Source organism: Talpa europaea (genome assembly GCF_964194135.1).
Source record: "Talpa europaea genome assembly, chromosome: 8".
NCBI lineage: Eukaryota > Metazoa > Chordata > Mammalia > Eulipotyphla > Talpidae > Talpa > Talpa europaea.
Window position 1 is genome coordinate 57,900,557 of NC_140075.1, and position 21,408 is coordinate 57,921,964.

A 21,408-nucleotide genomic window follows, 5' to 3' on the forward strand; every position below is an offset into this window, starting at 1 on the left:
CTTGGATATTGTGAATAGCACTGCAAAGAACATAAGGGTGTCATTTCCAGGTAGTGTTTTCATAGTTTGGGGGTAAATGCCCAAAAGTGGGGTTACTGGATCACATGACAGCGCTGTTTTGGACTTTTTGAAGACACTCCAGTTTTCTACCATGATTGTACCAGTTTACATTCCACCAACAATGGACCAAGCTTGCTTTTTCTGCACATCCTCAGCGACATTTATTGTTGCTTGACATTTTGATAATAGCCATTCTAACCAGCATGAGGTGAAATATCATTGTGATTTTGATTTGCATTTCCCTAATGATAGTGATGTAGGATATTCATGTGTCTCTTGGTCATCTGTATGTCTTCTTTGGAGAAATGTCTGTTTAGATCCTGTGCTCATTTTTTGTACCAGGTTATATTTTTGTTGTTGCTGAGTTGTGCATGTTGTTTATATATTCTGGATATTAGTCCCTCATCAGATATAAGATCTGCAATTATAATATCCCATTCAGTAAGATACGTTTTCATTTCAATGATAGTTCTTTTGCATTACAAAAGTTTTTAATTTAATATAATACCATTTGTTTATATGATCTTGTGTTTCTTTTGATGTTGGAGAAGAAACCACAAAAATATTGCTAAGTCTGCTGTCAAGAGATTTTTATCTACATTTTCTTCCAATTATTTTAATGCTTATAAAACTATTGAAAAATTTTATTTCTCCTTGAGATGTTGTTCACAAGTTGTGCTTTTCCAGGATCATATATATATACTTTCAAATATTTTGGCGCACACTTGTTAATGGTAGCATCTTAATTTACTTCTAAGTGCAGTTCTGTAATTTAGTCTTCTTTAATATTCCTATATTTATTTATAATAAATATAGTAATTTTATTCAGAATGTAACACTTGTATACTGTGTATTCTCCATTTCATTATTTTTTTAAAGATTTATTTGTGCATACAAGAGCTGGGGCACAGGCCAGAGGTGTGGGGGTGAGAGGATTCACCAGAGACAGAGTGGGGAACAGAGCAGGCAGATTGACCGAAGTACACTGGTGAGGGGAGCAGCGGGAGAGACGGGAGAGGTCTGCTGCGCCATGTGGGTTGCTCACTGGCCGGCAGGGGGATTGAACTCTGTGGACAGCTTCATAGGTTGTGCCTTAGCCCATTGCGCCACCGGGGAGGCCCCTCCTTTTCATTATTAAATAACAAATCTTAGTGAAAAGAATAATGAAAATATCAATAAAGCTGAAGGCTAATTTTTGTAGTAACATTTTCTTACCACACTAAGATTAGATTGATTTTAAATTTTAGTATTAAAATTTTGTCAGGGCATAGAAAATTAAAACTTTTTTTATATTTTATGATTCTAATCCATTCTATGGATTGCTGTTATGTCCCCCAAATACTGTATGTAGACCATTACTTGCATAAAGGACAATCTTTTCAAGGCATACATTGGTACTAAAGTTAAATATTTTTGTTTGGGCATTTATAAGGAGTTATCAAGGATGAATTAGAGATCCAAAGACATTTTATTGTGAAAAAATTTCAAACAGCAAAACATGGGGAAAATAATAAACACCATTGCATCTACCACCCATCTTTAAGCAATCTTTAGTATTTTTCTATGCTTGCATCAGTTTCAGTTGTTACTGGATTGCATTTGTTACAGAAATACAAATTAAAACCCCAGTAAAAAAAGAGTATGTATCTATTAGAATGCCCAAGATTAAATAAACAAAAACTGACACTGTGTGCAGGGATGCAGAATAAGTGGGTGCCTCATGTTTTGCTATTGGTAATGTGAAATGATAATGCCACTTAAATGGAAAATGTGGTGGTTTCTTGTAAAATTAAATACGGGCATACCAAAAGACCCAGCAATAAAAGCCCTTAGATATTTACTCAAGAGAAATGAAAATCTATTTTCCCAAGAAAATTGGTTCACAAATGCTTACAGCAGCTTTATTCATTATCACCCTAAACTGGAAACAACCCAAAGTCTTTCCTCTGGTGACTGTAAAAATAAAACCGGGATATATCTATGCATTACTTCTCTGCAACGTGACTAGACACTTGACCACATAAATGAATCTTAAATGCATTCTGAAAGTGAAAGAAACTGATTCAAAAGAGTACATATGTATCATTCCATCTACCTGATTCTGGAAAAGGGAAAACTATAGGGGCAGAAAAATCAGTGATTACCAAGACCTGGAATGAGTAGTAAGGGTTGACTTCAGAGAGGCAGGAGATAAATTTGGGGAGCATAATGGACTATAATGGCAGGTACACAAATGTGGTTGTTTGCAAACTCTTAAACTGTAAACTAAAAAGGGTGGATGTATTAAATCTGCCTTAATATTTGTATTTGGTTTTTAAGGGTATAACTAAAATATTTACAGAAACAATTCTGAAATGCCTGGGATTTGCTTTAATATCATCAGGTGGTTGGAAGTATAGATGGAATAAGATTAACCATGAATGAATAGTTGTTGGGATGGGGGGGGGTGCATGGGTGTTCATTTTACTATTTTCATTTTACTATTTTACTATTTTCTACTATTTTTACTATTTTACTATTTATATATTTACATATATTCTCAAAATACCCTGTGAAAAATATTTTAAATGTTTTTAATCCAGTGCATGGTAGCCCATGTTTTAAAATCTCATTTTCCTATTATAATCAGCTTTAGCATCTTTCCATATTGGCAACAGACGTTTCCTCATGTATGAATTGATTTTTTTTTTGTCCCATGCCCATTTTCTCGTTAGCTTGTCTTTTATTTATAATGTTTAGACCTTTGTGCATTCTGGATACCAGTCCTTTGATGTGGACTAGTATGTGGGTTGCAAATCTGTTTTCCCAGTCCATGGTTGGCTTTCAGTTAGTTATTGATGACTTTCACTGCATGTAAGTTTTGTTTTTATGTAAAAGGATTTATTTGATTTCTTTGTGCTTTTACCTTGTTTCAGAAATTCTTAGAAATATTTTCAGATTTCTTTTTCCCATGTGTCTAATCTTCTGGAATTTACCTTTGTGTGTAGTATATTATAGGAACCATTACCATTTTTTTCTATATGGATAATCAGTTGTCCTAACACCATCCATTTCCTGGAATGGATGCAGGAATGCAGCCTACAGTTCATTTTTGTGCTGCCTAGTGATGTTGGTTCCCTTCATGCTCACAATCAGCAGTTGCCTCCCCTCCTCTTGATTTTTCTTTACATAACTCAAGATCTATGTTGCTTAGGCTTTGCTCCTGAGTTTACAAATGTGTCACTTAATATTCTTCCTCAGGAGTATACTGGTTGGGGCATGGGAAAACAGATTTTACATATTGAACTGCACTGGAATAAAATGCTTAAAATGTTTAATTTATTAAAGCACTGATTATATAATACATGGTGTAAAAAAAAGTATGTTTTATTTGATAGGTTTTGTTAGAGAATGTAGACATTTTGTTGAATTTCATTTCAATTTGGATTAAGAAACACTGATCTTGGGTTGCCTAAATTTCAGCAATATTAAGATTGTATCCTGTTCTCTAGCCAAACTAAATTGCGTTCTATTCCTTGTTTATGCATTGTTCCTTTACTCCTCTGTATTTACTGACATCCTGGAATGACTCTTGTTTTGTTTTTCCCTTCTCTGTGGAAAACTCCTGTGTGTTTATCTTCCTCACTTGTCTGTGCTCTCATTGTGGCTTAGTTATCTTTTAATCTTATTTACCTTGCACAGTTCCTAGGATTTAGTTGCAGTCCCTTCAGTATTTATGAATGATCTTCCATTCACTGTGTTTGTGGTAATCATCTATGAATAGAAATTTTTAAATGTTTCTGTAATTTGATTGGGCTTTTGGTCTGTGTAGATTTGCCAATTAAATATGTATATGTCATTATTGATCAGGTTTTACCATGTATTTTCTACTGTTTCTCTGAAACTTGCTACATATACCAAGACTCTTAAGGAAAATAGCTTTTGTCCCATATCTTGGTATGCAAATTTTCTGCCCATCTTTTTGGTGCAAATTGCTAGGACCCTCATTATTTTTTTTTAACCATTGCCCTTTGCCCTAACTCAGGCCTTTTCTCACCCAAAGTTCAGCTCTAGTTCTCCTCCTTAGCCTGTTCATACAAAATTCACATGTAACTACTCTAACATACTCAATTTGAAAGGCCTTTGTTCCCCTGTTGCACTGACAGATCACTTGAGGAGTGCACCCCAAGAAATATCGTTTGTATAGGGCACATCCCTTATAAACCAACAAAGAATTAACATCTCACTGCCTTTTTTTCCCTTTTATGCATATGTTTTCATGTTGACTTAGTCATTCTTTGCAGAAAGCTTATAGTAGTTTCCATAAATTAAAGGTACGGAAAGCTTTGATAATTCTTAGAAGCTAAAAGCTCTGCTTTTGCATTTGGTTTTTGTCACATCTATTTTCTATTAATGGAAGATAGAACTGAGAAATGAGACTCTGAATTTTGACCCTTCTCTTTTATAAAAGCTTTGCCATGTTTTCCTGATTCTTTTAATGTCACTTAGTATTGTCTAAGCGGTACTGAAATAGCAAAAAGGTGGCATTATACCTAGCTCAGCTGGTTCACTGCACTGATATAATTACTACTACTTGTGAAATCTAAAAATTAAAAGTTTAAAAAGATGCCTGTGGTGCTGATATAACATGGCTGAAGTGCCACTAGAAATGAATGCAAGCGGAAGTGCTATATTTAATAATTCAGGAATTAGGTCAGAGATTGATGTTAACTGTGAACAAGTAGATACACTTGGTGTGATAAGGAAAATGGTTTAATTCAGCCATATGTATTTCCTTTCAAAATTAAATTCAATAATTTGTGGAATCATTTTTATTACAATTATGAATCTTTTGGAATATAAATGTAAGTGAATAAATTACTTTTATAAATCCCATCTTCTGTGCTTACCAGCCAACAACCACATCAAATTAGAGATCTTTTGGATGATCAAGAGCATACAGCTTTGAGAGATGGTACTTATATAAATTTGTGTATTACTCCATAGCTTTCTGACCTTGGAAGGATTTTCTAAATCACCAAGAAAGAGATCAACAGATACTTACTACATAAAAATGGAAAATTTGGGTATGTCCAATAAAATCTATAACCAAACTAAAAAAATTTTAAATGAAATGAGAAAAACCTTTCTCAGTCAGATAAAAGAACCCAGAATCTATTTTTAAAAATGATAATATTTGCTATTTAAGGGAAAAAACCCACAATGCTTTATGCATGGTATATGAAGAATATCAATAATTTAATAAAAATAAATTATAACTAAATTAAAAATTGGTAGAGTACATAAAAAGGTCATCCATAGAAATGAAAATGATATGATTTAGATAAAAAATGTCATGTATACATACTACTGCTGATACATGAGTACATCTGGAGGGTTCATAAGAACTTGGTTTCAGTGGTTTCTCCACAGAATGAAACTGGATGGCTGAAGGACAGGGATAGGAAACAAACAAGAGAGTTACAGATCATTTAGCAAACATATACATGAGCATACAATTTGCAAAAAAGTAAACAAACTTACAGATATATTCAGTCTCTGTGATAATCAGAATAGATAGCAGACATAACCTTCTCAGGAAGTCATTCCAAGCATCTGACATCAGTGTCAGCCCCATTTCTATATGTCTTGTACTGACCCCCGTTGTGGCACTTATCCCCACTCTAATTACTAAGTCGTGTATTGTTGTTTCCTTTCTCTGTCTCTGAACTATAAGCTCTCTGAGGTCAGAGATTGTCTTTGTTCATTTGCCCCAGAGTCTGGCATAGTATCTGGCACAGAAGAGAATTACTGAATGAATAAATGAACAGAATAGATAGTAATGAAAGATATTAAAAAAAGATGTTTTTGCTTAGGAGAAATTAAATTTTAATATATAGTATGTTAAGAATGTGATGAAACTATTATGTTCCTATATTGCTGGTTACTGGTGGTATAAAACATTATTTTTCTAAATTGTTTTCATCATTTGCCAATATTACCAAGACCCCCATAGAGTGCAGTTTGGCCCAGTTCCATTTCTCAGAATCTATCCTAAGATAATATAAAATATTAAAAAGTTATATATCCAAAGATGTGTATCACAGTGTTATTCATGGTAGGGATAAAATGAAAATATTTACAATAGCCAACACTGAAGCATTGGTTCTGAAAAATAGTTGATCTATATGGTAGGCATTAAAATATGGTAGAGGATTGAGTGTTTTGGTGGTGGGTGTAGTGTGGTAACATAGATCTGAAGAGGTGCGAACCTATACCCCTGAGTCATATGCAATGTTGTAAACCAATGTTACCTCAATAAAAATTCACACAATTAAATAAAATGAAACAATGAAAAATGCTTATGATATAACAATGTTGTAACTAAAGCAGTATTCAGAATACAAGTGCACTTCAGTAACATAAAGAACAAAGAAAGACTAGAAGGATGAACTTTAAAATGAGAACACATTTGTTGTAATTAGAATAATTTTAAGTACTGGGCCGAAAGTCACATACTTTTAGAAAGTGCTTATGTACTACCAACATTTGCCTGTGATACTGACAGTCTTTTTTTCTCTAGATATATTAATATATTCAAGTAGTTTATTGTGTTATCTTTTATTATTGTTGGTTTAAGTCTGGAATTCTGGGAGATTTCTTTTCTAGCAGATCAATAATATGATTACAGTACTTAAAAATGCTTATCGCATTCTTACTCTGTAATAAGATCTGTATTCTTACTGGGTTCCTGTAGTTACTGTCTTGGTGACGTGCTTGCAAATTCTGAAGGCATTTGGCTCTTATGCTTGAAATTGTAGCCCCTCTAAATTCATGTGTTGAGGCCATACCCCCAATGTAATGGTATTTGGAGATGGAACCTTTGGGAGGTCATTAGACTTAGTGGAACACTTGTAATAGAATCAGTTCCCTTGTAAGAAAAGGAAGGGATCTCTCAAATGTTCACACTCGTTCTCATCACATATGTGCTCACACTCAATTGTGCTCACACTCACACTCAGAAAAGGCCATGTAAGTACAAAATGAGAAGATAGCTGACCACAGGCATGAAGTGGGCTCTCAGGGACACTGAACTCTTTGTATCTTGCTCTCAGTCATCATAGTCTCTAGGACTGTGAGAAATACTTAAATGTCTGTTGTTTAAGCCACTCTGTCTGTGGTATTTTGTTATAGCAGCCCAAGCTAAGACATGGGATAATCTTTGTGACTAGGGGATGCTACTGTTGAAGGCACACATAGCTATTTTCACATTTTTCCACAATCCATCTTATTCACAAGGAACTGAACTTAAAGACCAGTTTCAACTACCAAAGAAATTAAAGTTCTGATTATTAGTCATCTAAATGTCCAAAGGCTTTAGAGAGGGGGCCAGCAATACCCTGAAAACAAGAGAAATAGATTTCCCTCTGAGAGATAAGCTGTAAAGCAAAGATATGGGAATGTTTCCCAGGGACATAGACTGCTCTCTGCCTAAGTCATGGAGAAGAGTAAATTAAGGTAGATCAGCAAAACCTTGGTGATTATATTGATAAATGAAATGCCCATGCCATGAAAGTGAGACAGCATTCTGGACTATATCTTACTCAAATCTTGTAAGAAATGTTTATCGGCTCCAAAATTGCAGTCTGTCCCTAAGACCACACTTATCAATTCCATTCTCCCAATGTTCTTATTGGGGGAAGTCAGGAGACTCCCCAAGAACAGAGGTTTCTTAAGAGGTTTTAAGTCCTGGATTGTCCTTATGATTTCTTGGCAATTTATGATCTTTGAGAGTCTTCTGTTTATAAATCAGATGTGCAGATGTCTGTATACTTCACCCTTTCCACTTATTTGCAGAGAATGTAAAAGATTTGAGTTTTATCCCAAATGAAATGAGATGATATTTAGGGATGCTAAGAAAGGATATGCAAGATAAAAACTCTCCTGCAGTAGTGTGGAGAAAAGGGGTGCAGTGGGTGAGAGCACAGGAAGCACACTCAGGTGTATTTCAGTAAATCAAGAAAGAAGAAGGTAACTACCAGGATGGAAAGAAGTGGATTCAAAAGTTATTTAAAAGCTAAAATCAGGGCCTCCCCGGTGGCGCAGCGGTTGAGCGCTGGGTTGCGAAGCTGCCCGCGGCCTCTGCGGCGCCGGTTCGATCCCCGGCTGCTCCCCGGCCACCAGAGGAGGGTCCCACATGGCGTGCAGACCTCTCCTGCCGCCCGCTGCTCCCCTCAGCAGTGTACTTCGGTCCTTCTGCCTGCTCTGCTCCCCGCTCTGGCTCTGGTGAATTCTCTCACCCTCCCGCGCTTCTGACTGTACCCAGTGCATGTATAAACAAAAAACAAACAAACCAGCAAACAAATAAATAAAGCATGCCTCTATAAAAAAAAATAAAATAAATAAAATAAAAAAAAAATAAAAAAAAAAAAAGCTAAAATCATTAAGTCTAGTGGCAGTCTATATATGTGGATGGAGTGGGGAGAGAGGTGTGAAGAACTTCTAAGTTTCTGGCCCATGTAACGCAACTGAGGTAGTAGCCTCATTCATTGAGGTAGGGGAGCTTTAGGGACCACTACAGAGCCAGGCCTGACAGTAGAGGGGGAGGGAGTAAGAGGGTGTGTGTATTGACCTGGCTCTGATTTTCAACAGTTTAAATTTGAGGTGTTTTTGAGATATTTAAGCAGAAATATCAGCTCCACATATCCTCATTTACTGTTTAATAACCTCCTGGTTCTTTGAATGTCAGAAAGAGGTCTGCACTGAAGAAGTGATTTGGAAAGCAAAGATATTTAAGTAGTAATTGAGACTGTGGCTGTGGTGAAGATAGCCAGGGGAGAGGGCTTAGGAAAAAAAAGTAGATAAAGAGGTGGTTAAGGAGAATAAAGTAATGAAGGAGGAGAAAAGGCGCTGTCAGGGACAGGAAACTAGGAGAATATGGTGTTGTAGAAACACATTCCATAAAGGAAAAGGTGGTCAGCTATGGTGAATACTGCTAAGTTGAGTAAGAGTAAGCCAAACAAAATTGTTAATTCTTGTATTTTTTTTAAAGATTTATTTATTTATGCATAAAAGAGCTGGGGTACAGGCCAGAAATGCGAGGGGTGAGAGGATTCACCAGAGAGAGTGGGGAACGGAACAGGCAGACTGACGAAATACACTGCTGAGGGGAGCAGCAGGTGAGACAGGAGAGGTCTGCCGCGCCATGTTGGTATCTCCCTGGCCAGCCAGGAATCAAACCCGCGCTGCAGAGGCTGTGGACAGCTTCACAGTGCTGCACTCAACTGCATGTGCCATCAGGGAGGCCCTATAATTATTCTTGTTGCATGTGCTGCTACTGGTTGTAGAGCCAAATAATAACTAATCTTAAAGACACATTGATACCGACAAGCACATAAAAAGATGTTCGATATCACTAATCATTAGAGAACTACAAATCAAAACCACAGTGAGATATTGCCTCTCATCAGCTAACATTAAAATAAAAACAAAACTACACGTGTTGATGAGGATATGGAGATATTAGAAGCCTTATGCACTGCAGGTGGGATTATAAAATGTATAACTGCTATAGAAAACGCTGTGATATTTCCTTAAATTAAAAAAAAAAAAAACAAACTTCCAAATGACACTGCAATCCCTTTCCTGGGTTTATATCCAAAAGAACTGACAACAGGATCTCAAAGAGATATATTTGTACACCCCTGTTCATAGCACCATTATTCATAATAGGCAAAGGGAGGAAGCAACTCAAGTGTCCACAGACTAGTGACTTGATAAACAAAATGGGCTATACATGCAATAGAAAATTATTCAAACTTTAAAAAAAGAAGGAAATTTCTGACATATGCTACATAGTGGGTGACCTTGAAGGACATTATAAGAGAAATACTGTATAGTTCCACTTATATTAGGTTCCTAGAGTCAAATTCATAGTCAGAAAATAGAATGGTAGTGGATAGGGGAAGGAGGAAAATAGGGAATTACTGTTTATGGACACAAAATTTGTTTTATAAATGAAAAAGTTCTGGAGATAGGTTGTGCAACGGTGTGAATGCTGAAATATATACTAAAAAGTTAAGATGGTGCATTTTATATATTTTTATCACTATTAAAATTTTTTAAGATAATGATCCAACAAATTGTGTAAAAAGATGTTTTTTTAAGATCCATTTTTTTTCTTAATAGGGAGTAGTATATAAGGAGTGGTGCATATAACCAAAGGCAAAGAGTACTCTAGGAATTGACTTTACTACCATTTACTGCTACACCATTTTGCCTCAGACTTGGTGAAGAACTGTGTGGCAGTTTTATTTTGCAGTGACATTGATCTACTTTGTCTCATTAAACTTCTTTTTCCTGGTCTTCTCTTAAATAGTACATTTGTGATATGTGTTATTGGTAACTACATTTAAAATTGTTAAGACTATTATGACTAAGTCCATCTGGTCTAATTGTGCCATGTAAGGTTGATACTGCTTATTGATTTTCTGTTTGGATGATCTATTCTTTGATAAAAGATGAGGAAAGATAAGAATAGATTTTTATCTAGTTTTCAGGAGTTTGTAACTCGTATTTGTTTACAAGAAATTAACCACTTTTGAATGACATTGTAAATTTTTCATTCATTCAACAAATATTTGTAAGTGCTTATTGAATGAATGTCATTCTTGAACAAAGAGATTCAGAGGTTTGCAGTTTGTTCTTTGCTCTCAAAGACCTCACAGACTAGGCAACTACACAGGACAGAGTGCTAAGTGCTACAGCAGTTTTACAAAAAAAAATTGTGAAGATATAGAATCAATATGTCTTTCAGGATGTAAAAAAGTTTTCTCAGCAGAGGTAATGACTGGACTAAACTTTTTTTTTTTTAAATCTTAACACATAAAAAAAGAATTACATGAAATACATAGAATATATGAAAGAAATAGATAAATCCACAACCATAGTGGGAGACTTTAACATCTCTCTCAATAGCATACAGTAGAGCAGACAAAAATCAGTACAGATATAGATGATGAAACAAAACAGTGAACAATCTTGACCTAATTTGACATATATAGAACACTGAACCCAGGAGTGATAGACTGCACATTTCAAGTGCACATAGCATATTTAGATATGTTGTGCGTAGAGGAAATCATGTACTTAAAAAATAGAAAAGATGAAAGACTGAAAATCAATTACTTAAATTTATGCCTTAAAAAGACAGGGGAAAAAAACCCAAATTGAACCTAAGGGAACACAAGAATAAAAAGAAGGCAATGAATTATAAACCAAATGCACAATATAAACAGTCATCAAAGGTGAAAATCAGTGCTTTGAAAAGTACATTAAATTGATAAACTCTTACAAAGATGATTTTTTAGTAGAGAAAATATAGGAATATTATGAAATGAATAATGAAAGGAATATCAGGGTAGAGCCTACAAACATTAAAAGAGATAAGAGGATATTTTTAACATCTTTGTCATGACATCTGATTATTTGGATGAAATGCACAAATTTTTTGAAAAATGCAATTTACCAAAGCTAACAGCAAAGCTAACCTTTTCACAAAGATCTGCTATAGTTCTATACATATCTGGTGCATTCTTTTTTTTTTAAAGATTTATTTATTTATAAAAGCACTGGGTACAGAAGTGGGGGAGGGTGAGAGAATTCATCAGAGCCAGAGCAGGGAGCAGAACAGGCAGACTGACGAAGTACACTGCTGAGGGGAGCAGCGGGCGTGGCAGGAGAGGTCTGTGTGCCATGTGGGACCCTTGCCAGTGGCTGGGGATCGAATGGGCGCTGCAGTGGCTGCTGGCAGCTCTGCAGCCCAGCGCTCAACCGCTGCGCCACCGGGGACACCCTCTGGTGCATTCTTTCAGACATTTAAGGAAGAAACAATACCAGTCTTGCACAGACTCTTCCAGATTACAGAGAGGGCACAAATTTGAGCCATGGTTTCTGCCACAGTGACCACCTCTTCTTCCACTCACCTTTTATTTGCCCAGAGTTGAATTTTCTCTGTGTCTCTTCTCTCATGCTTGGTCAGCCTTGGTCCCTGGTGATCATGAGGCATTGTAGTCCCCCCTTTATCCCCCCCATTCCCCACGTCCTAGGGTCCTCTAAGTTGAGTGCTTACTTGGTCTTCTCAGTTTCTCCCTGGAGCAAAGCAGAGAATTTCCTCTGATGTCATCTTCCCAGCAAGTCACTTCTATATTTTCATTTCTCCTGGGTAGATTCCTAAGACTAAAATTGCTGGGTAGTACAGTAGAAATCTTTATAAGACACTGCCAAATCATTTTCCAAAGTAGTTGTACCATTATACACTGACCAGCCGTGTACAAATATTCCCATTGCTCCATATTCTCGGTAACACTAGGTATTGTGAGTCTTTAATTTTAGCTAATCTAGTGGACTTGTAGTGGCACTTCATTCTGATTTTAATTTCTCTCTGATGATTAATATGTTGAGTATCTTTTAATGTTTTTTATTGGCCATGAGTATAGCTTCCTTTGTAAAGTGTCTGTCCGAATCTTTTGTCTATTGAGTTTTCTGTGAGAAGTATTTTTGTTTTTAAAATAGATTATGGATGCTAGTCCATTGTCAGATATGTGTAATGTGAACGTTTTGAGACTTTTACATGTTCTTATTATTTAAGAACTAAAGATTTAAAATTTTCTGAAGTCCAATTTATGAAGTTTCTTTCATGATTCATACATTTTTTGTGCTATGTAAGAAACCTTTGCCTACCCAAGGTTACAAAGGTTCTCTCCCTGTATTTTATCAAAAAAGTATTTATAGGTTTAGCTAGCATGTTTAGGCCTATGACTTATTGTTAATTTTGTGTATGATGTGAAATAAAGGTCAAGGTTTATTTTTTTCCCAAATGGACAATTACATTTTCCTAGTATCATTGTTGAAAAAGATTTACTCTCTTCATTGAATTATTGTGGCACTTTTCTTGAAATCAATTCACCATATATGGTGAGGGTGTACTTCTGAACTCTGTTCTGTGCCAACAATCTCTGTGTCTGTTCTTATGTCAAAACCATGCTGTATCGATATTCAGATTTATAATACTGTTGAAACTGATGTAAAAGTCTTCCACCTTTATCCTTTTTCAAAGTCTATTTTGGTTATTCTAGAACCTTTGCATTTCCAGATAAACTTCAGAATCAGCTCATTAATTTCTGTAAATTTCTGCAAGATTTTTTAATTTGTGTATCAATTTGAAGAGAATTGGCATCTTAATATCCTAATCCAAGCTGCAAACATAGTATATCTCCCCTCCCATTTAATTAGGACCCACTTTATTTGTTACCCTTTCATCAAGTATCCACAGTATTATACTACCTCTTTCTGTTGTATGAAAATAGTTATTTTCAATAGTTTTTGTAGTTTATACAGGAATATAATTTCTGACCCTCTAATTCCTTTTGGGCCAGAAAAGGTGTCATAGCTTTTGAATCTTCTCAGAGCTTCCCATTAAAATAGATCATATGAGACCGTAAAGCCAAAGACCCATGGATAACATCTACAACAAAACTAGATGCCTAGGCATTTCACGATCCTGCAAATTTGAATGGGTATTGCTGAATCCCAGCAGCTGAAGACCTTCGTTATATCATCATCTGTGTAGGGCGAAGCAGATGTAGACACCTGGGCTTCTGATACTTGAGATTACTAACAGCATGCCAGGACTCACGAGTCAACTTGAAAGGTTTCCGCTTTTCTGCTAGCCAGAGAGGGGCAGTTTGAGAATAAATAACTGCAATGGGTTGAAACAAAATGTTTAAATCTGAATATCAAGTGATACTTAAAAATAACCCTCATTGTCATCTTTGGGGACTACTAGGAAACTACCTCATTATTTTGAAAGTTGGCAAATAAAAGAAGTAAGCATTTATCCTGCCTTTCCCATTTTTCTGAAATAACAAAATAGTTGATGAGGCAATGTTTCTCTTTATAGATGTTTCATACATTCTTTCATGAGTTGAAATACATTTAACACAACTTTTTGCAACCTGATTTAATTAATAGGTCTAGGCAGTGATGAGTAGTGGCTGCTAACCTCACACAGGACAGAAATATTCCTATGGAATTACACACCTCAACCTAGGATGTAGTCTTACAAAATTCAGGGGGGTGGCGGGGGAATAAACCTTAACCTGATAAAGATTTTTTATTTCACTACCAGACTACATGAAATTACAAGAGGGACATATTAAAGGACATCATGGGGATATAGTAACAACACTTAGGGATTGGCAAACTGTAGGACAGATCTCAACCATTGCCTTTTTTTGTATGGTTTGTAAGCTAAGAATAGCTTTTACATTTTAAAGGGTTGAGAAGAACTTTTAGAAGGATATTTTGTGAGATGTAAAAATTATATGAAACTCAAATTTCAGGGTCTACAAATAAAGTTTAACTGCAACACTGTCATACTTGCTCATTTGTTAAGTGTTCTCTCTCTGTTTTTATACAAGGGCACAGCTGAATAGTTGTAATAGACATAGAGTTTGCAAAACCTGAGTTATTACTACTCATTTTTTTTTTAAAGATTTATTTATTTATACAAGCACTGGGTACAGTCAGAAGCGCGGGAGGGTGAGAGAATTCACCAGAGCCAGAGCGGAGAACAGAACAGGCAGAGTGACGAAGTACACTGCTGAGGGGAGCAGCGGGTGGCAGGAGAGGTCTGCGCACCATGTGGGACCCTCCTCCGTGGCCGGGGAGCAGCCGGGGATCGAACCGGCGCTGCAGAGGCTGCGGGCAGCTTCGCAACCCAGCGCTCAACCGCTGTGCCACCGGGGAGGCCTATTTACTACTCATTTTTAAGACTTATTTACTGCTCTTAAAAATGAGTAGTAAATAACTTAATAAGAAAACATTTGCTGATCCATGATCTAGAGACCCAGTTTCTTCAATGAAAATTTGGGGGTGGGGGGCAGGGCTGGGGGGAGACGACAGTGAAAGAAAGAACCAATAGTGTAAGAGATTCAAGAGATGTAATAATCACAAATATGTGGCTCTTATTTGGATCCCTGTTCAAATAATGAAACAAAAAACTAGAGAAATATGAGCAATGACAAAGATATTTGATATTAAAGAATTGTTAGGTTTTTAAGAAAAGATTTATGCATACAAGAACTGGGGTATAGGCCAGAGGTGTGGGGGGTGAGAGGATTCACTAGAGACGAGCGGGGAACAGAACAGGCAGACTGACTGAAATACACTGCTGAGGGGAGCAGCGGGTGAGTCAGGAGAGGTCTGCTGCGCCATGTGGGTAGCTCCTTGGCCAGAGATCAAACGTATGCTGCAGTGGCTGCGGACAGACTCATAGGTTGCATCTTAACCCTATGTGCCAGCAGAGAGGCCCCAAGAATTGTTAGTTTTTAAAGGCATAGTAATAATTTTGTGATTATGTTTTAAGAAAAGTCCTTAGTTTTTTTTTTTGAAACATTTACATGTCTGGGTTTGGTACAGAATAATCAAGGGAGTGGGGAGTTAATGGGTGTGGATTTAAGATTGTCCCCACATGAACTACTCTAACTGGAAGATGAATGCATGGTGCGCCTTTGTACTATTTTACTGTTTCTCTGCTTTTGTATGGATTTGAAAATATACATTACAGCGTTAAAAATAAATTATTTTGAAATGAAGTTTTTAAAAAACTGTTCAAGGGCCATTTCCTCTGGGCTTTGGATCTAATGCCTCTTTCAGGTGCTTCTGTATAAATAGGGGACTTTCACATTGATTGTTACTATTAAGCTGTTATTTGATTTCCCTAGCAGTCCCTGGGGCAGGGGCCATGTGTCATTTGTCTTTGATCCTGTCATAGGACGTGGTACATAATAAATCCTTTGTATTTTTGGAATAAATTGCTACTTTTCATAGAATATTACAATGTCTAAACATCAGACATTCTAAAACATAGTCCTTATTTTGTTGACATTACTCATTAATTTTTATTTACTTTACGCTTGAAATCAAACTGCTTCTGTATCTCTTATAAATCAAGAAAAATATGACTTGAAAATAAAGTAAGATATTGAATGGGGATGTTTGAGCCGCCTCAGTCTGAAAAAGGATGTTGCTTATCTTTATGCTAATTTCACAGTAGGTTCTTCTGATAAGATTTTTTTTCCTCCAACCAAAATGTTGTGTATTTCTGAATATAGTGGAAATGCCCATATTCAAATCTAAAATAAAAATCAAATTCTTAAGCAGCTGTAAATTATATTTTATTATCTACCTTATTGCTCCCTTTTATTAGCTTAATAATAATTGGTTCATTATTGAAAACTTAATTATTTAAAATCTCAATTCTTGTGCTTATGCTCTTCTCCACATTATTTTCATAGTGTGTAACCGCTCTTTTATCATGATATTTTCCCCAGTTTTTTCAGTGTAATTTGAACCTCACAAATCTGAGCTCCAGGGAAAGTGAGTCAGAAACCCAATCCTGAAGCCTAAGCCAGGATCTGGTTTTTAAGTAAATCACCTGACACCTAAATACCTCACATTCACCTGGAAGCCCTTGTGGTACTCTGGGCATTAAGTGGATTGTCAAGTAACAATTAGTCATCAGGTTATTTTGGTAGCCGTGTTTTCCTCTGAATTGGAGTATTTGTAGCAGGTGCAAGCATTTTTAATTGTCATTTCCATTAAAAAAATGCCATGTTCTCAGGCATGGTTTTAAAGTTAAATGACCTAGCCAAATGCCAGCAATCCCCATGATGCCCTTCTGGCTTCCTCATCCACACTGGTCAGTGGAGTTATTTATGAGCAGTGCCTGAAGCATTGAAGTAATGCACTCAGTGATAGAATGAACAGCCCGGCAAACGGGCTTTGTTAGTGTGAGGGGGCAGATTGCTTTTCCACTATCCTTGGACTGTACTTGACTGCATCTAATCTCTGAATCCATTTATTTTGGTTATTTTTTTCCTTCTCTTGGGTGGCTTCCTTTTTGTCTTATCCACGTGGTATCTCTTAGTGTGTCACAGATAAAATTCTTCTTTTATTCAACAGATATGCAAGTTACAAAGGTGAAAATACAGTTTTAGCTGTGAGTTTGCAATCAAGGGGGAGCTAGAGAGAGAGTGGGGGTAGCATGACAGACAGACATTGCAGTGCAGAGTACCTCTCGACTGCAGAACTAAATCAGGCTTTTTAGCCCTTATTTCCGCTCCCTCCCTGTGTATCACATGACACTACTGACCATTCTCTCTAAAATTCTGACCCTTCTTTTCTAACCTAAACGTGGCTTCACACTGTTGACTCCTATTCTGTAGGCTGATGGTAAATTTCGTATTTCCTAGAGTACTCCATTCTTTTTTGCAGTCCCAACCAGTACTTTCAAGGGATGTGATGGAATTTTATGAATGAATAGTGGCTTATTATGGCAGCAGTTTTTTACCAGGTGGAGAAACAGTATCCTAAACATGAAGGAGTGGGGGGAAGCTTGCTGAGTAGTTCTGATGTGCTCTCCCTCCCCTTGGTAGATTGTGTCTTTTTAACCCTGAGAACAGCGGCTGGCCCTTGTAGGAAATTAGAGGTAGGGCGTGTTTCAGCAGTAGCAGACACAGCATGCTGTGGGAACACAGCAAGTCACTTAACTGTCTAAGAAAGTCAGTACAGACCACAGACCGCTGTCTGTGGAGCTACACTGAATTCACCAGATAGATTGGTCCTAAAGGAGATTCAAAGAGATGCATTTTTCAAATGTAGGCAAATCAGTTATTGAAATGTAGGAATATATGAAGAACCGGTAGTTAGACACATATACTTCTGTGCTAACTTCCAAAACATTAGGATGAAAAAGCTCTTTCTTTTTTTTTTAATTTTATTTTTATATTCCCCATACAATTGCAACCCCTTATTTTGACCCCAATCCCTCCTTTTCCTGCCCCCCCCCAAAAAAAAGCTCTTTCTGAATCTTGAACATGATTAGTGTAAGTGACATAAAAGCAGAATGTTCTACATTTTTGGACGGGTAATTTGCAGACCTCATTGCTCCCAAATGATACTAATATGAAATATTCTGTTAGTTTTATTCTTTCATTTACTCAGTAAAACTTATTGAAGCATCTTATAGTGTCAAACATTATAATAGGTGATTTTTATATACTAGTGAGCAAAAAAAACAAAAAACAAAAACAGCTGCTGCTTGCAGGAGGCTTACAGTCTAGTGAAAAACAGATATTAAGCAAATAATCACTAAAGACACATATACAAACTGTGGCAAATGCTATGAAAGAAAAGAGGACTAGGGAAAATTGTATAAAGGGTGGCCCCATTGAAATTAGGTGTGAAATGAACAAGGGCTAGAGGTATTTATGCAAAAAGTCAGGGGAATGAGGCAGAGAGAAGAGCTGCATGAAGTTCTAAGCAAAATGGTTTAGACAAATGGAAAAAGAGCCAAGAAGTGGCTCAACAAGAGGTTACTGTCAGGGAGGAAGGTCACACCCTTGCCCAGCACAGCCACTCCACAGAGTTCTAAACAGAATCGCTGCTGGGGCTGATTTCAGTAGCATCTGCTCAAGAGTGTGACATGGGATCAAGGGGTAATAAGGCCCATCCTAGAACCTGCCTTGTCCTGCCTTATCCTCCACATTCTAATCAGGGAGAAAGAAATGTAACTAGTTATTATATTCTATGACCATAAGATGCTGAGAAAGCATGAAACTCTAGAGGTCAGCCAACTTTGCCCTGTGGGATATGGTTGAGGTAAAGCTGGGTTTTAACAGATAAGTTGAAAAAGGAAGACCATTTCAGAAATGAACTGTATGATGAAATCAAGGTGTGAGTAGCATGGTACATTTTCAGAACTGCAGGGAGTATGGTATAACTCCAATGGAAAGTTTATACGAGAGTTCAAAATAATCATGCATGAAAAGCAGAAGGCCGATGTTAGAAATTTATATGCACTGAGGAGTTTGGACTTAATCTTACAGTTATTTTTTGCAGCAGAAGTGGAAAGGGATGGAAAATAATGGGATTGTGGCATTGAAGGGGAATGGCTTGATCAAATTTTATTCTACGAAGATTACTCTGGCAATAGCAAAGATGGATTGCAAAATTGGACCTGGAAGAAAAAGGACCAGTTGGGAGGATACGGGAGTAATTCTGGGGAGAACTGGAGGCAGCTTGATGTGGCAGTGTCATTGTAAATGGGGAGTATGGTCAGATGAAAAAGCTTTTTGGGAAAGGTTCTCTGAGCATCGGGCATTGACTGGTGTTGCGGGAGGAGTGAGGAAAATAAAGAAGGAGATGAGCATGATAGCAGGTTGACTACTGGAGTGCAGTCAGTTCACTGAGGCTGCACGTGCAGTGACAGCATATGTGGAGAACGGCCGTCCACATTTCCATGGAGGGGTCTGTGGGGTAGCCTAATAGAGCTGTCCCATGGCACCCAGACTGGACTAGAGATAGGAATGGGTAGATCAGGCCAGAGTCAGGACCTGACCAATTTTCTTTTTTAAAAATTAATTTTATAGTAGCTTTAGACTTACTACAAAGTTGTAAACATAGTAGAGTTTCCCATAAAACTGATCATTTCTTTCTGGCCCTCATCCATGCAGTCAATATATGCCACACTGGAATGGATAGCCTTGTTTGCACAAACATTTCCATATACAGTAAATCCTCACTGAACATTATCTATAGGTTCTTGGAAACTAGCTCTAAACAAAAATGACATATAATGAAACCAGGTCCTTAAATGACATCATTTCATTCAATCTAGTTTCATTCTAACATTAATGAGAGAAAAAGAAATCCCAGCCACTGTTGAAAGAAACATAATAATGTATAAGAGATTTATGTGGTTCAAAAATTAAAGCAATGTAAAATAGCATTAGTAAAAAAAAAACTTACTCCCAGCCTTGACCCCACTTGCACTGTTCACTCCCATTCCCTGCAACTTTTTTTAATTAGTCTCTTATGTACTAATCCTTTCAGCTTTTACAATGAAATACAAGCAAATAAAAGAATACATATTGAATACATATTGTATGTTCCCTCTTTCCTTGCACAAAAGGTGACTTATAGTGAACATTATTCTGTAACTTGTTTTTTTTGCTGAGCAGTATTCCTTAGAGAACAGCACAAACAGAACATCTGAGAAGGTAGCCACACGGCCTTGTAGCTGCAGAGCACTTAAAATATAACTGGTACAGCTACAAACCGGAATTTTAAGTTCATATAATTTATATTTAGATTTTAAAGTGGAAGCAGTATAAAAACATTTCCCATTAAACTTAACTTTGTTTTGCTAAGACTACATTTCAGTTTAACATTTGGAAATACAGCATCCAAATTTAGGTGCTATGTATAAACACAGACTGGGTTTCCAAGGCTTAGTATCAAAAAAATGTAAGGTATCTTACTGTTTTACATTGTTTACATGTTGAAATACTGGTGGTTTTGGTATATTGAATTAAATGAAATGTTAAAATTTGATCAACTTTTGTTTTTAAACTGTGGGGAACATTTAAATTACATATGTGACTCAGATTCGATTTCCACTGGATAGCACTGAGGTAGAGCACCCATTTTTTTTAGTTGTAGAGCATTCCAGTGCATAGTACATACTTTATTTAACCAGTCCACTATTCGCGCGCACTTGAGTTGTTTTGAGGCTCCTACTATTAAAAATGCAGAAATGCTTAACTTTGTCCACGCATCTTTTCATATGTGTGCAGGTTGAGCAGTAAATGAATTTCTAGTATTGGAGTTAGTGGGTTAGAGTAAATACACCCGTAATTTTGATATTGCTACATTGTCCCCCCACCATGACAACTGTACCAGTTTTCATTGACAGCCTGTATTAATGTGAGTGCCAGTTTCTCCTACAAAAAAAATCTATATTTCTTAGATAGAATTATGAACATATTTCTTTTTGCTGATTCTGAGAGTTTTACAAAGAAATCACAAATGGTTTACCTTTTTCCATTTAAAAACAAAAGAAAGAGGGCCTCCCCTGGTGGCGCAGGGTTGCGAGGCTGCCCGCAAGCCTCTGCAGCGCCAGTTGGATCGCTGGCCACCAGTGAGGGTCCCACAAAATAAATAAATAAATAAATAAATAAAACAAAAGAAATCTATTGATGGTAAAACATTTAAGACTCAACATTGTAGAATTGACCTTTTTTTCCCTTTTTTTATTTAAAGTAACAAATAATTAACCCATAGTTTTCCTGGGCTGTAAATTTCTATGGAAGTTGCAATTTTCATCATATTCATAATTAGGAAAGGAGATTGTGTGAGAGTTCAAGTAGATAAGAGCCATTTTCCTTTGTTTTCTAAGCATTGGAGATTTTCCAGATTCCTCTAGTAGCCTTCCCTAACTGCTGGATGAGCTCTGCAAGGTAGAAA

At 36.6% G+C, this 21,408-nt stretch overlaps 1 protein-coding gene across 1 annotated transcript in view; it reads left to right on the top strand.

The window, feature by feature from the left end:
• REC114 (REC114 meiotic recombination protein) overlaps positions 1-21,408 on the top strand; it is a gene marked incomplete at its 5' end in the record, with an annotated part of 75,383 nt that overhangs the window by 37,277 nt on the left and 16,698 nt on the right. The gene's annotated exons all lie outside the window — the stretch shown is intronic.